At 31.5% G+C, this 13,177-nt stretch overlaps 1 protein-coding gene across 17 annotated transcripts in view; it reads right to left on the bottom strand.

Moving 5' to 3' along the window:
* Positions 1-13,177, bottom strand: part of LOC148626990 (receptor-type tyrosine-protein phosphatase delta-like) — a 176,808-nt gene that overhangs the window by 93,039 nt on the left and 70,592 nt on the right. For 7 of the 17 annotated variants that reach the window (XM_088565020.1, XM_088565031.1, XM_088565038.1 and 4 more), the window contains exons 1-2: positions 8,928-9,002; positions 5,078-5,123 (exon numbers count right to left, since the gene is read on the bottom strand). The gene's annotated coding sequence lies outside the window, so the exon portion shown is untranslated. Of the gene's footprint in view, positions 1-4,926; positions 4,946-5,077; positions 5,124-8,798; positions 8,817-8,927; positions 9,004-13,177 lie in introns of those variants that run through there. The other 10 variants (XM_088564908.1, XM_088565004.1, XM_088564919.1 and 7 more) reach the window with 7 other exon arrangements.

Below are 13,177 nucleotides of genomic sequence, written 5' to 3'. Positions count from 1 at the left end.
AACACTATAAGAACTTTGACATTGTGAAATATCTGTATCATATGCTCTTCAAATGGTACAACCATTCATTAAATGTAGGAAAATAAGAAAACCACAAATTATCTTTTACAATGGCACTTCAAGAGAAGTAGACATAATACACAGAGGGATAATGGCGAATACAGCACAAGTGATACCTAAAATTCTTGTAAAAAATAATAAAAAAACAGAATATTTTACACGATAACTAATCAAAATAAGTTCAAATAGTAATTTGGATGTTTCTCCCCTGATACAGAACCTCAACTCAAAATCTGCTGAAACCATGAAACCACACACAAACAGCTTTCTACAACAGATGGCTTGAACATTCAACATCTTTTCAACAAATATAACAAGTTCATATTAATTAGTGGACAAAAAAATATTGACAGGCAACCTGATTGAAACAAAAGGTCAAGAAATACATCATGGTATTGTTCTAAAGAGCTCATTAGATATATAGTTATCTATTCAACAGAACATCAACACTTTACCATGAATCATAAGGTAAAGTGTTCATCTTATTGATTTAATTCTGCAGTATGAAATTCTTCAGAAAGGACAAATGGAACATTGTAAAGACAAACATGAAAAAAATGGTTTCCTTATCAAATCAGTTACATCAAACATTTATACCCCAACTATGGGTGATATATTTGAATCACTAAGTCCATCCATTTCATCATAATTATCTGGCTCCCAATTGATTTCAAATGTGATGCGTGGCTTTACATGTTGTAAGCTATTTTGGATGCTGTTCAACACCTGTAAAAGTGGGGGTATATCTTGCACAACAAAGTTGGCAACTTTGTGTTCAAAAAGTGATCAATTCCCGATGAGATCTGTATTTGTATTTTCATGATGATCAGCCAGATCCATGATGTAAACACAATGATGACAGAAATCTATAAAGTGCTAACTTGATTTTTTTTGCTTTCAGTGAAAGCATTTATATTGTGCTGAGTACCATTGAATTGTCCTATTATGTGACTGATGAAAATTTCCAAGGTGATGCCATGTCACAGACAGAAAATAAGTATACTGGCATCTCTACCATATCTACTATTTTGCTGTCATATCACACATGTAAAATATTGTTCTCAGAGAAACAGAAACGTTTAAGGGTTCAACATAAGATCTGCCTAGGTGGTACACAAAGTCATTTGGATAAGAAACATTTTCCAAATTGTTTAGATGATTTCTGACAAGATATTTGAAATGAGAACTTAAGACCTTATCCAAGCAATGTTATACATCAAACTCAACAGATAAAAAAACAGCCAGCATTGATTAAAACTGAAGTATCAGGAGATCTAACTTTAGTGAACCAATCTATGTCTAATAGTTGACCTGTCAAATCAATACAGTATCAATACTCCCTTCTGTTATCTTCTGAAGTTTTCTACATATCTCCTCTCATTTAAACATCTTCAAAGTTCAACAAGTCAGAATCAATCACTATCCAAAATTATATAGCTTCGTTGAGCAATGCTGGTAGTATGAGATTTTATATAGATTCATTGAGCTGGTGGTATGAGATTTTGTATAGCTTCATTGAGCTGGTAGTATGAAATTGTTTAGCTTCGTTGAGCTGGTAGTATGAGATTTTATACAGATTCATTGAGCTGGTGGTATGAGATTTTGTATAGCTTCATTGAGCTGGTAGTATGAGATTTTATAGCTTCGTTGAGCTGGTAGTACGAGATTTTATAGCTTTGTTGAGCTGGTAGTATGAGATTTTATAGCTTTGTTGAGCTGGTAGTATGAGATTTTATTGCTTTGTTGAGCTGGTAGTATGAGATTGTATTGCTTTGTTGAGCTGGTAGTATGAGATTGTTTAGCTTCATTGAGCTGGTAGTATGAGATTTTATATAGATTCATTGAGCTGGTGGTATGAGATTTTGTATAGCTTCATTGAGCTGGTAGTATGAGATTTTATAGCTTCGTTGAGCTGGTAGTACGAGATTTTATAGCTTTGTTGAGCTGGTAGTATGAGATTTTATAGCTTTGTTGAGCTGGTAGTATGAGATTTTATTGCTTTGTTGAGCTGGTAGTATGAGATTGTATTGCTTTGTTGAGCTGGTAGTATGAGATTTTATTGCTTTGTTGAGCTGGTAGTATGATAATTTATTTGATAGAGCTCATTACAGTTTTGTAGCTAATTGATATATAGTGTTGTTTTAAGAAGCATAAATAGCCTTTCAGCAACTGAATTACAAACAGCACAGAATCAATGGCAGACGTATTATAAAAACTTGAAAATCAACACCAATTAGGCAATTCTAGTTTGATTAAATCAATCAAAACGAAAAAACAAACAAACAAACAAACAAACAACAAAAAGTTCATATAAATTTCCATGTGACAAGTACCTGTACTTTTTTTTTTTTTTTTTTTTACAAAATTCAGATTCTGTTACAATTCATTGAGATTCTATCTTTCATTACACCATGTTTTATATGGTCATATTGAAGGAGAAATCAAGGGAACTATAAAATGGGGGGGGGGGTTTCATTCTGGAAAGACTAAATATTATAAAGTATAAGAACTATCATATACAGCTATGTGATGGACAAGATGTTTAGGAGCTGACCTGTGGCAGATTGGTGTATGATATCGGCCAAAGTACTTTACCATGAAACAAATATATATCAAGATGCATAATGTATGGTTGATAAAAATGGAAATTGTTACGGTCTTTGTAATTTTAATAATAAGCTTTACAAAGTGCAGCACGTTACGGCCATATTGGTTGAACCTTGGACAGTTGGGACAAGTGTGGACACAATATTAGTTTTTGACACACTTACGCATAGGAACTTCCAAATGGACAAAACAACTGGTTTGAACATTATAATGCGCAAAATTAATTTGAAATTCAATTAAAATTTTTGAACCCTTATCACTCGAAAACCTTAAGATATCAGAAATGTGATTGTATCATTTGACCCCTTAAAATTCAAAACCAGTTCAATACGCATTAACTGTTTGATAAAGTTATATAAGGAACACAACATAAAAGGAATAATTAAAATTGAAATAAAAACAAACTTTCAACAGAACACCTATTTTTACTCTTTTTTACTCCTTTTTCAAAAACTGTAGGGGCCACAATCTCTTAAGTATCTAAGGACCTTAGTGGTAAGTAAAACCATATCAAAATTTCATAACAATTTGGAAACCACAACTGAAGTTATTGCAAGGAAATGAAAAGTGTCCACAGACGACGATGATGCCAACACTGACCACTGTGCCATAACATTATACAAACGCTATTTTTTGCGGTTCTATAAAAATCATATTTTGGTACAGAAATTAGTTCTTCATAAACTTCTGAAAGTTCCAATATTTCTAAACGTTAGCAACCTAAAATCTGGACTGGAGACCCATCATGATAATGATATGGAAATGTGGCGCCTATGGAACTTTATTGCACCATACAATCCAATAATCCAGAGGAAAGTTACAGAGATATCAAACTAAATCATCTCTTTAAGGAAAGAGTGACGACTTTTGACAGATATGTTTAATTACGTCATGTCTGGGAAATCATGACTCATTTGGTGTTTCTTTTCCAAACAAAGGAAAATCTATAACTCTAACATTCTGATCAAATGTGTTTTCCTCCATGTGTTGAGCAATACTGTTACATAAGATCATTATAGGAAACATTAGGTCCGTCTGTCATTTGTTTCAAGTCTACAGTAGTATATTACCCTCCAAAAAAAATGAATGAAAAATCATAATTTTTCAAAATCAATATACTAATAGTCTAGATTTGTTTCCATTAATAGCAGAAAGTATCACAAACAAAAACATTACAGAACTGAAATCTGATACAGCAAACCTTCATTGTATTCACTTTTTCAAAGTGAAACTTTTAACTATTTTTTAGCAGTAAATTTGTGTTCAAAGTGGAAGTAGTTAGGATTGTAACACATTTCTTAAAGTATTTCATATCCATAACATAGAGCATCCTCTCTGGGTATCTCATACAATTGTATAGAGTCATGTTTTTAATAAACAAATACTTTCAACTTAACCAAATATACAGTATCTTAGAAGGATCATGTCAGACGTAAGTATACTAACATTTTGTTTTTTAAAAGAAAAATCAGGCTGCCTAATTTAAAGATATATAAATGTGTGGCAAGACGGCCTACCTGCTTTGTAGTAGGTAGTGAGATTTAAATAGCCAGTTAATTGACTTGGTCAAAGGATTAATTCTTTCCCCGAATCAATTTGTTGCTGACTTGTCACCGAGCGGTCTAGGGTTCGATCCTTGGAGGTGGAGTATAACTTTGTGATTCAAATCATGCTCCCCCGTTACAAATGTTTAGTGTTTATTTTTTCCTCCATATCTTACTGATAATAAATTTTCTATACTGCTAGGTTTAATCATTGTTTATTGACCCAATATCTCAATTAAGTCTACACAACCAAATTAAACTTCTACTGAAAGACAATAAAAAACTTGATGTTTATACCACTTCCGTTACATTACCCTGCAGTGGAACAACCATGGAAAAACACTGACAAATATCTCATCAAACATTGACGAAGTTTCCATCAGTACTAGATCTACTAATTCTATTTTTCTCTTTGTTATTGTACCCCAGAGGTTACCACGGATACAACATAGATACATCTTTAAAGAATCTTCTCTTCCTAATCCTTTTATCAGAATTAAAACATTTGTGTGAGCCAACTTGAAGGTAATTCAATAGCCCGGATCAATAAGATAACTGTAGACAGAACACTGACCCTTAATTCTAATGGAAACCTGAAATCATCATCAGAACCTAATTATTTGTACTATACACGTATTTTTTTTTATCCATTTATTTTTTACATGAGCAATGTACTGTTCCTGAGCATTAAATACCCAGGAAGAACAACACTTACTCAAAGCTTCATCATCTCTTTCTTCAAAAATGCTGACCACTGAAATTGTGCTACAAATCAAAGAAGAAATAGTTTTATTAACAATTACTTATGAGAAACCATTTTGCTATCATATGAACATTATATATTTATGAATTAGCCTTAGACTTACCTTAGTGTTCTTTGTGGAATCTTTCTAAATTGACCTCACACTAAGCCTGCAAAAAGAATGATTCACCTCAGAAATATCGAAGGTCTTGGTCACTGATCATTCATTAAAACTGATACAAACTCAAACTGAAAACCTAAAATTAAATGGTATGAAATACATAGGCTGGGAACCTTTGAATTTCAAATCTTATATAAACTAACTAACAGATACCGTAAAATAATTGTGAGATTTTTTTTTATCAAATAGTCTTATAAAAATAAGATAATATCAATCACCTCTTTATTAACACCTGATGTACCTTCCAATAATATTGTTACTGCTAAAACTATTTTTTTTGTTAGTATTAGAACTTTTTCTAATACTATAAATGTTATAATAAATTTTGTTCTAAAGAATTTTCCCTTTTTTTTGTTCTTTACAGAAAGGAGGTAGGTGGAGAGAATTGGTTATAAGAGTTACTACAAAAGAATGACACATATTTTGATTACAGACAAACAGACAATGTATGATTAAGATCCTTCCCATTACATGTATAAGAATAATGGATCATAAAAAACTACAAATTACATGTCAAGAGTAGACTTAAAAGAAACATGAAAGCAAGAGAGAACTGCTGTAATCTACTTCAGTCTACTTCAATGACGCCATTAAGTCATTTTACACCCTGAGTTATGGCAATACAAAGATACTAGGGTCAAAATATGATGGAGCCAGATGAGAAATGATCACTCCATGTTGATTACAACACTCAAAATTCAGACAAGAGACTCTTTCTCATTTTTCTCCAGTATTCATTTTTTTTTCTTTGGGAGAGGTTGTAAATAAACAAAATATTTAATGTAAATGTTCTTATATCACATGATACAATCAGAAACCTAATTCCATAATAAATAGGACAACCTTTGATCTTGATGGAAAATAAAATTGTTGTTTCTGACATTCCTCTGTCAAATAGCTGACAAACACAATAGAGCTGGGGAGAAAAATCCTATCTATATACCTAATCCACATATTCTTATTCATGGTAATGGAAGCAAATTAAAGATTCTTTAACTTTAGAAACCACTAAGAATCCATTATACAAAACAATAGTTACACATTGTGATAGAAGCCATTTCTATCATTTTGAGCAGTTACACAATGTGAGTTAATCAGTCAAACCCTGTCAACTAAGAGGTAATACAGATAACAGATGTAATATGCACCCATTACCGACCTCATCATGTCATTACCTCCTATTCTACTACTCTAAATGTTAACAATCATCCTGTACCTCACTGTAGAAAGATAAGCATTTGGCTAATTTAGAGGAATAGAGTTAAATTGAGGTGTGAGTGGCTATAGATCAGTTGGAGACAGAGGTCATCATTAAAGACATGTTTTTTTAAATTATCCAATTCAATAATTTATTTTTCAGTGTCATTGTCTTCAATTAACTTCAATTTATGAAATACATGTAATTTTTAAAATTTTTTTTAACTGATGGTAATGGGAGTATTATATATTAGTACTGTAGTCACAGACTGGTCAGTTGATATCCTAAAAGATAAGTGCATGCTGCACAAAATTATTCAAATTAGGAAGAATGATGATCTTTTTAAGCATTCATTAAAAAGAAAACATATCTGATATTCTATTTCAACTGCAGTGAAAAGTTTTCTAAACAGACAAGGTTAAGATTGGTGCAATAAAATACCTTAATTAAAGAAGGAGTTACAGAATTGAAGTGTTGAAATCATCTCTGTTTTAACCACAAACATGAAGGACAAGGTGGAGCTGCTAAGATAAATCCTACTGCATGTATCTTAATCCTAATCAATTTAATGAGGTATCAGATAGTGTTGTATAAAAACACAGATTTTCGTTTTGATCCTGTGAAAACCAATTACCTAATGAGGTACAAAAAGTTTATATTGTAAGGTGAAACCAGCATAAACCAGACCCTGGATAAACCAATAATCTGTGTAAACCAAACCTGGATAAACCAGTAACCTGTGTAAACCAGACCCTGGATAAACCAGTAACATGTGTAAATCAAACCTATATAAACCTGGATAAACCAGTAACCTGTGTAAACCAAACCCTGGATAAACCAGTAACATGTGTAAACCAGTCCCTATATAAACAAACCTTGGATAAACCAGTAACCTGTGTAAACCAGATCCTGGATAAACCAGTAACATATAAACCAGTCCCTATATAAACAAACCTGGATAAACCAGAAACTTGTGTAAACTAGACCCTGGGTAAACAAACCTGGATAAACCAGAAACCTGTGTAACCATACCCTGTATAAACCAGTTATCTGTTTGAGCCAGACCCCGGATAAACCAGTAACCTGTGCAAGCCAGACCCTGGATAAACCAGTAACCTGTGTAAACCAGAAACCTGTGCAAACCAATTATCCATTAACTTGTGCAAACTAAACCCTTGATAAACCTGTAACCTGTGTAAACCAGACATCTACTGTTGTCCCTTCATATCAGTTTCAATACATTTTGAATTTGTATACTGGCAAATCATACAACTGTATTAACTGAACAAAAGGGGTTTGGTTAAGATGTATTTTCAATAGAATCAGGGATGTAGAATTCCTCAATCCCATCACACATGGAGTGTGTATAATATGGACGAGGGAAGGTTGTACTATATCAATATATAATCATGGAAATGGGAATATTCAACCTAATTTTTTGACAGTAAGTAGATTTTCCAAAAAAAAAAAACAAATCTGGAGCAAGATTATGTTACAATACAATACTGTCATTTGTTCAAAATAAAAATTCCTTAAACAACCACTTCAGCTTCAGTAATAAACCTATATCATGATAATAAACTCCTAATTATTTGACTTAATTTCACAAATTTGATATTATGATTTTGACATGAGATTGAATGTAGCAACAGCTCTGACTACTGATCAACCTGATTAATTTCAATAAAAAATCAACATTTTAATCAAAATATTCACTTTACAAGATAAAGTTTTTTTCTAAATGTCAATAAATATGAAAAAATAATCAGAATTTTTTTGTCAAAAAATTAGGTGATTTTTCAGAGAATGATAAGATAGAATTGAAATGAATAAGAAATCAAACAGAACAAGATTATTCTGATTACGATATGAAAATAAACCATTCATTGTTCTATAAAGACCACACAACTGAGAAGATAGAAATCTTTACACTTTTTGTTTTCTTTTTCTTTGATTAATATCGTAAGTGCAAGCATGTTTATGAAATCATAGCAGACTGGTTTCTCACACTTTAAGTACCATACAGGTACGTTTCAGCATTTCAAAAGTACAGGTTACCAGTCTTACTCAAAATACAGCACTTTTAAACCACTGAAATCACTGTCACTCAGTAATGAGGATCCTGATAAGGACATTACTACTTTCCCTTATACTTGCTATGTCTTTCTGGTGTACCACTTTCCTCCCACATAAATAAAGTCCAGACTAATAGCAGTTGGAGGTTGTACAACCATTAACAAATGAAGGAGAAGTATTTCCATCACAACATGACTCACTGCTGTAAAAACAGCAAAAGAAAATGTCAACTCACTGGAACTGTTGGATATAAGCTAAGTCCAAGTTCTACAGAACATGAGTGAGCACTACAGATTACAAGAAGAAAAAGTTTCTTACTTTATGCTCCAATAGGAATAAAATTTAACAAAATATTGTGGTTGTTTTAAAAAGCAAATATCACTTACTGACCTTTAACCATTTCCAAGTGTTCTGTAAGAGCCTAATACATATTCATACAGATATGGTCTACAATCAAATATTTAAAAAAAAAAAAAAAAAACTTGTGACCAACCAACTATAGTACATGCAAATACTCACTAATTTCACTGACCAATATTACCAACATCTCTAGAAATATAACACAAATCTGGTACAACTACTTGAAATAATATACTTCATTCTCTTGAGGTATAAGTATCATGTTCTAAGGACACATCACATTCATTTTCAATTAAAGCATATATTTGTCAACACTCTCCTAAATAACCCATGCCATATGTAAAGCATTTGAAAAACATATTTCTGTTGATGTTGGTGTAAAAGTTATGCCTTAAAGTTCTCAAGTTTTATGTAATTTAAAAATAATTCACAACAGCCTATAATTCAAATAAAAGCTTTTATAGTGCAATAAAATTTTTAATTAAATGCATGTTTATCAGCAACATTACAGAAATTTGAAATTGCTATTTGGCAGTTAAATTTGTATTTTTTTAGTTGTCCATGAAAGGATCAAAGAGAGACAAAATTCAAAAACTGCTTCAGATGTGTAAAGTTTTGATATGGTTTCATTGTGCTATTTTGACAAGGTATCAGTCTTGTATTACATATTCCTGAGCAGGTGTACATCAAAACATGGAGGCTAAAAAATATAGTGCACTTCCTTTTTGCCTTTTCCTGTTTTTGTTTCTTGGCAAATGGCTATCATTTTTCATCAAAAGTACAGTGTAAATATCAAGCTATGATACAATAAACTTGTTTTTGAGGAAAAACAGTATTTTCACGAAAAATAATGCATCAGAAAAGGGGTCTAATTTTATGAACTCAAAATAAAAGTGAAAGTAGAAAAAGTCTATTTTCAGTTTGACCTGTCCTGGTGTACCAAAGTTCATGCCTTTTTTTTCTAAAATGGACCTAAAAATTATTTTTGACATTTCCTTAATTGAAAAACATGGTTAAAAGTTAGATTGAAACTCCTTGTGTATTTTTTAAAAATCATGAAAATTTAAGGTATACTATAGAGCCTATGGGGCAAAGAATACAAGACTGAGACCTGATAACCACAGTTTCAGTTGAAAGTGAGATTTTTAGTAAGTGAGTTTCAATTATCCTAGAAGTTTTCAAACAACAATATATCATATTTTATATTAAATGGAGCAAACTTAAATGGAATAAAGTGATGCACGGCCTCATTTTTTACTTTTATGGCATATTTTTTACTAAATTTGGAAATTAGCAATGTTTTTATAGATTAAAAGATGCCCAATGGATTGCAATTGTTATTATCATAAGTTTCTCAATACAACTATATAAGAAATAACTAGGGAGACTTAAATTGCTGAATTATAAACAGTTTGGATTTTTTGACATTTTTAATACTTGGAGTAGAGACTTGAAAATGGTTGAATTGCACTTGTTACATATGACATATAAAAACTGAAATATTTTTTGCATTTGCACTTTTATTTTACTTTAACTGCTCAAGAAGTGCTGTACTACAGCCATTTCATTGATTAAAAGTAAAACTGACCAATAAAACATTTTTTATATGATAAATGACCATTTCTAATGGTACGTCCACTCAAATACTAATGCGGCTTATAAAAAATTGGTGGTAATGGCATTTAAAAAATGAATTGGGATTCAATAGTGTGTGAAGTAAGTAGAAACTTTGATGTTTTCTGTGTATGTTATTTACTGTTCTAGCAAAATATCTATCTGTGTCTGTGAGATACTTCTCCTTTTGAAATTACCAAGTACTTTATACATGCCCACGGTACCAGACATGACTGAAAATCAGAATTTTAGGAAACTAAGGTGTATTTTTCATTAAAATAATGATAAATATACAACGTTTTGACTCTATTTGACCTTTGTGTAAACAGGAACTTCTACTCTGTGCAATTGGCTGTTTCAGTAAGCAGATTTAAAATTATCAAGAGGCTCCCTTGTGTTAAGGCTAAAAGAAGGGGGTCCGAACTTGACTTTTTGTGAATATAGGCCAAAAAAATTGAGATTCTGAAACAATTTGGTATTCATAGAATAGTTCAGGCATATGTCTTATCAATACAGACCACATTTAATGTTTGAAAAGGTAACTAAATTATTTTTTTCTCAAAACTTGTCTTTTTTTGCAAAATTTGAGATATTTGACCTAATACTGTTAAAGGGTACCTATAAGAAAATTGGAGCAAAAATTCACAAGAAAGCAGGAGGACAGAGATATTCTGTCTTTAAGTTGGAAATTGAACACAGTTATAGAAAAACAACAACATTTAAAGATATCTAAAAGTTTTTATTAGTAATAGGTATCAGTCTTGTATTACATATTCCTGAGCAGGTGTACATCAAAACATGGAGGCTAAAAAATATAGTGCACTTCCTTTTTGCCTTTTCCTGTTTTTGTTTCTTGGCAAATGGCTATCATTTTTCATCAAAAGTACAGTGTAAATATCAAGCTATGATACAATAAACTTGTTTTTGAGGAAAAACAGTATTTTCATGAAAAATAATGCTTCAGAAAAGGGGTCTATTTTATGAACTCAAAATAAAAATGAAAGTAGAAAAGTCTATTTTCAGTTTGACCTGTCCAAAGTTCGTGCCTTTTTTTTTCTAAAATGGACCTAAAAATTATTTTTCACATTTCCTTCATTGAAAAACATGGTTAAAAGTTAAATTGAATCTCCTTGTGTATTTTTTAAAAAATCATGAATATTTAAGGTATACTATGGAAGCATATGGGGCAAAGAATACAAGATTGAGACCACAACAAATGTGTTCAGATAGGGGAAACAACTCAGGCTCTATATTCTCAAACTAGTTCATAAAAAAAACAAAAACCTCATTGACAGCTTCCATAACCACTTCAATAGCTATCTTGTTAAAAGTGTTCCTCTTATATTCCCAAATCATGAGAAACAGGTCAATTTTCCATCAACAATTGATTTAGAACAGTTAGACTCACAAATGGATTTTAAGACATGAAAACTTTCCATGGCAACCATAAATGGAAATCTCTAAAGTGGTTATTTAATAGAAAATTATTTCGACCTTAAACTTTGTTGCTGCTAATCAGTTTATGGTACTGCAGATTGAAAAATATTTTTCCTCTGACCTAATATTGACAGCAGCAATATTGATTGTCATGTCTAGTGCAACAGTATGTTCTTTGTATCATTAAAGGCCCGGTACATTTGAATTTGAATTTTCAAATTACAGCACATACAATGATGGTGTTCAGGGAATCCTTAGAGTTAATGACAATTACCTATGAATTGCCTTGGGGAGTAAATTAGACAACTGAGAAGTACATATAGTTATCTACCTCAGGAATAATAGACAATATAAATCTCCAATTAATTAGCCATTGTATTGTGACTGTCATTACAAGGAAAGACAAAACTCTATCCAATGAACATCTTCATTGTATGCTCTGTAACATTTATTGATAACAAATCAAATATTACATAAAACTTAAGATATTGTAATCATAAATGGAAAAAATAACACAGTTGACACAGTACAAGACACCTTGGCAAAAGGACATTAACAATATTACTTATACACTATCAATTAGCATGGATACCAAGATGGAATAAATTCCCTTACCTCAATAGCAACTTCAATCATACTTGACAGTATAAGCCTTTAGCCTTCCTCATTTAATTTACAAAGCACATAGAACAAAGAAATTTTGTAAAAACTATTATAGCATTTACAGCCAAAATGAATGAAAATGAGTATAAATTATTTTGTAATTAGTTTGTTAATATTAATACAATGTAAACAGCACCTACAGAGAAACATGATGTAGGAACTCTCCTGTTGATAAGAAATGAGCTCTCATTTTAATGACCCATGACCTACTGAGCAATTAAGCTGTAATTTGTCATAGGAGGCATGCTTACTATTCTGCAATGCAAGACAAAGATAATATTTTTTATTTGAATAAGCCTCATTTTATGGCTTATTGTTCAAATATAAACACACATTTCTTCCCAACAAATGGCATGTAAAAGAATTTATAGCAAACCTGTCCCTGCTGCAAAAATGAGTGATGTTTTCCAAGATAAAACAAAATAGAAAAAAAACAGTAAACAGCTATGCAATGATCACATGATACACCCATACCCATGATGGAGTTAAGGTGTGATATGTGAATAATCTGAAAGCCCTAAACACTGAAAGGCAAAAATGAATCTTCCAAAAAAGTAAAAAGGCTGTAAGATCATTATAACAAAGAATGGCGTAAAGTTTGACTTTATTGTGATTCTCAAGTTCTGGTGCAACAGGTGTTAAAAAAAACCTGTAAAAATATGACAAAGTCCCAAAACTCCATCAAGAAAAATATG

This window comes from Perna viridis, chromosome 1 (genome assembly GCF_037379345.1).
Source record: "Perna viridis isolate PV_CMFRI_1.1 ecotype Kerala chromosome 1, ASM3737934v1, whole genome shotgun sequence".
Taxonomy (NCBI): Eukaryota; Metazoa; Mollusca; class Bivalvia; order Mytilida; family Mytilidae; genus Perna; species Perna viridis.
This window is presented reverse-complemented; position numbering and strand designations above follow the sequence as displayed.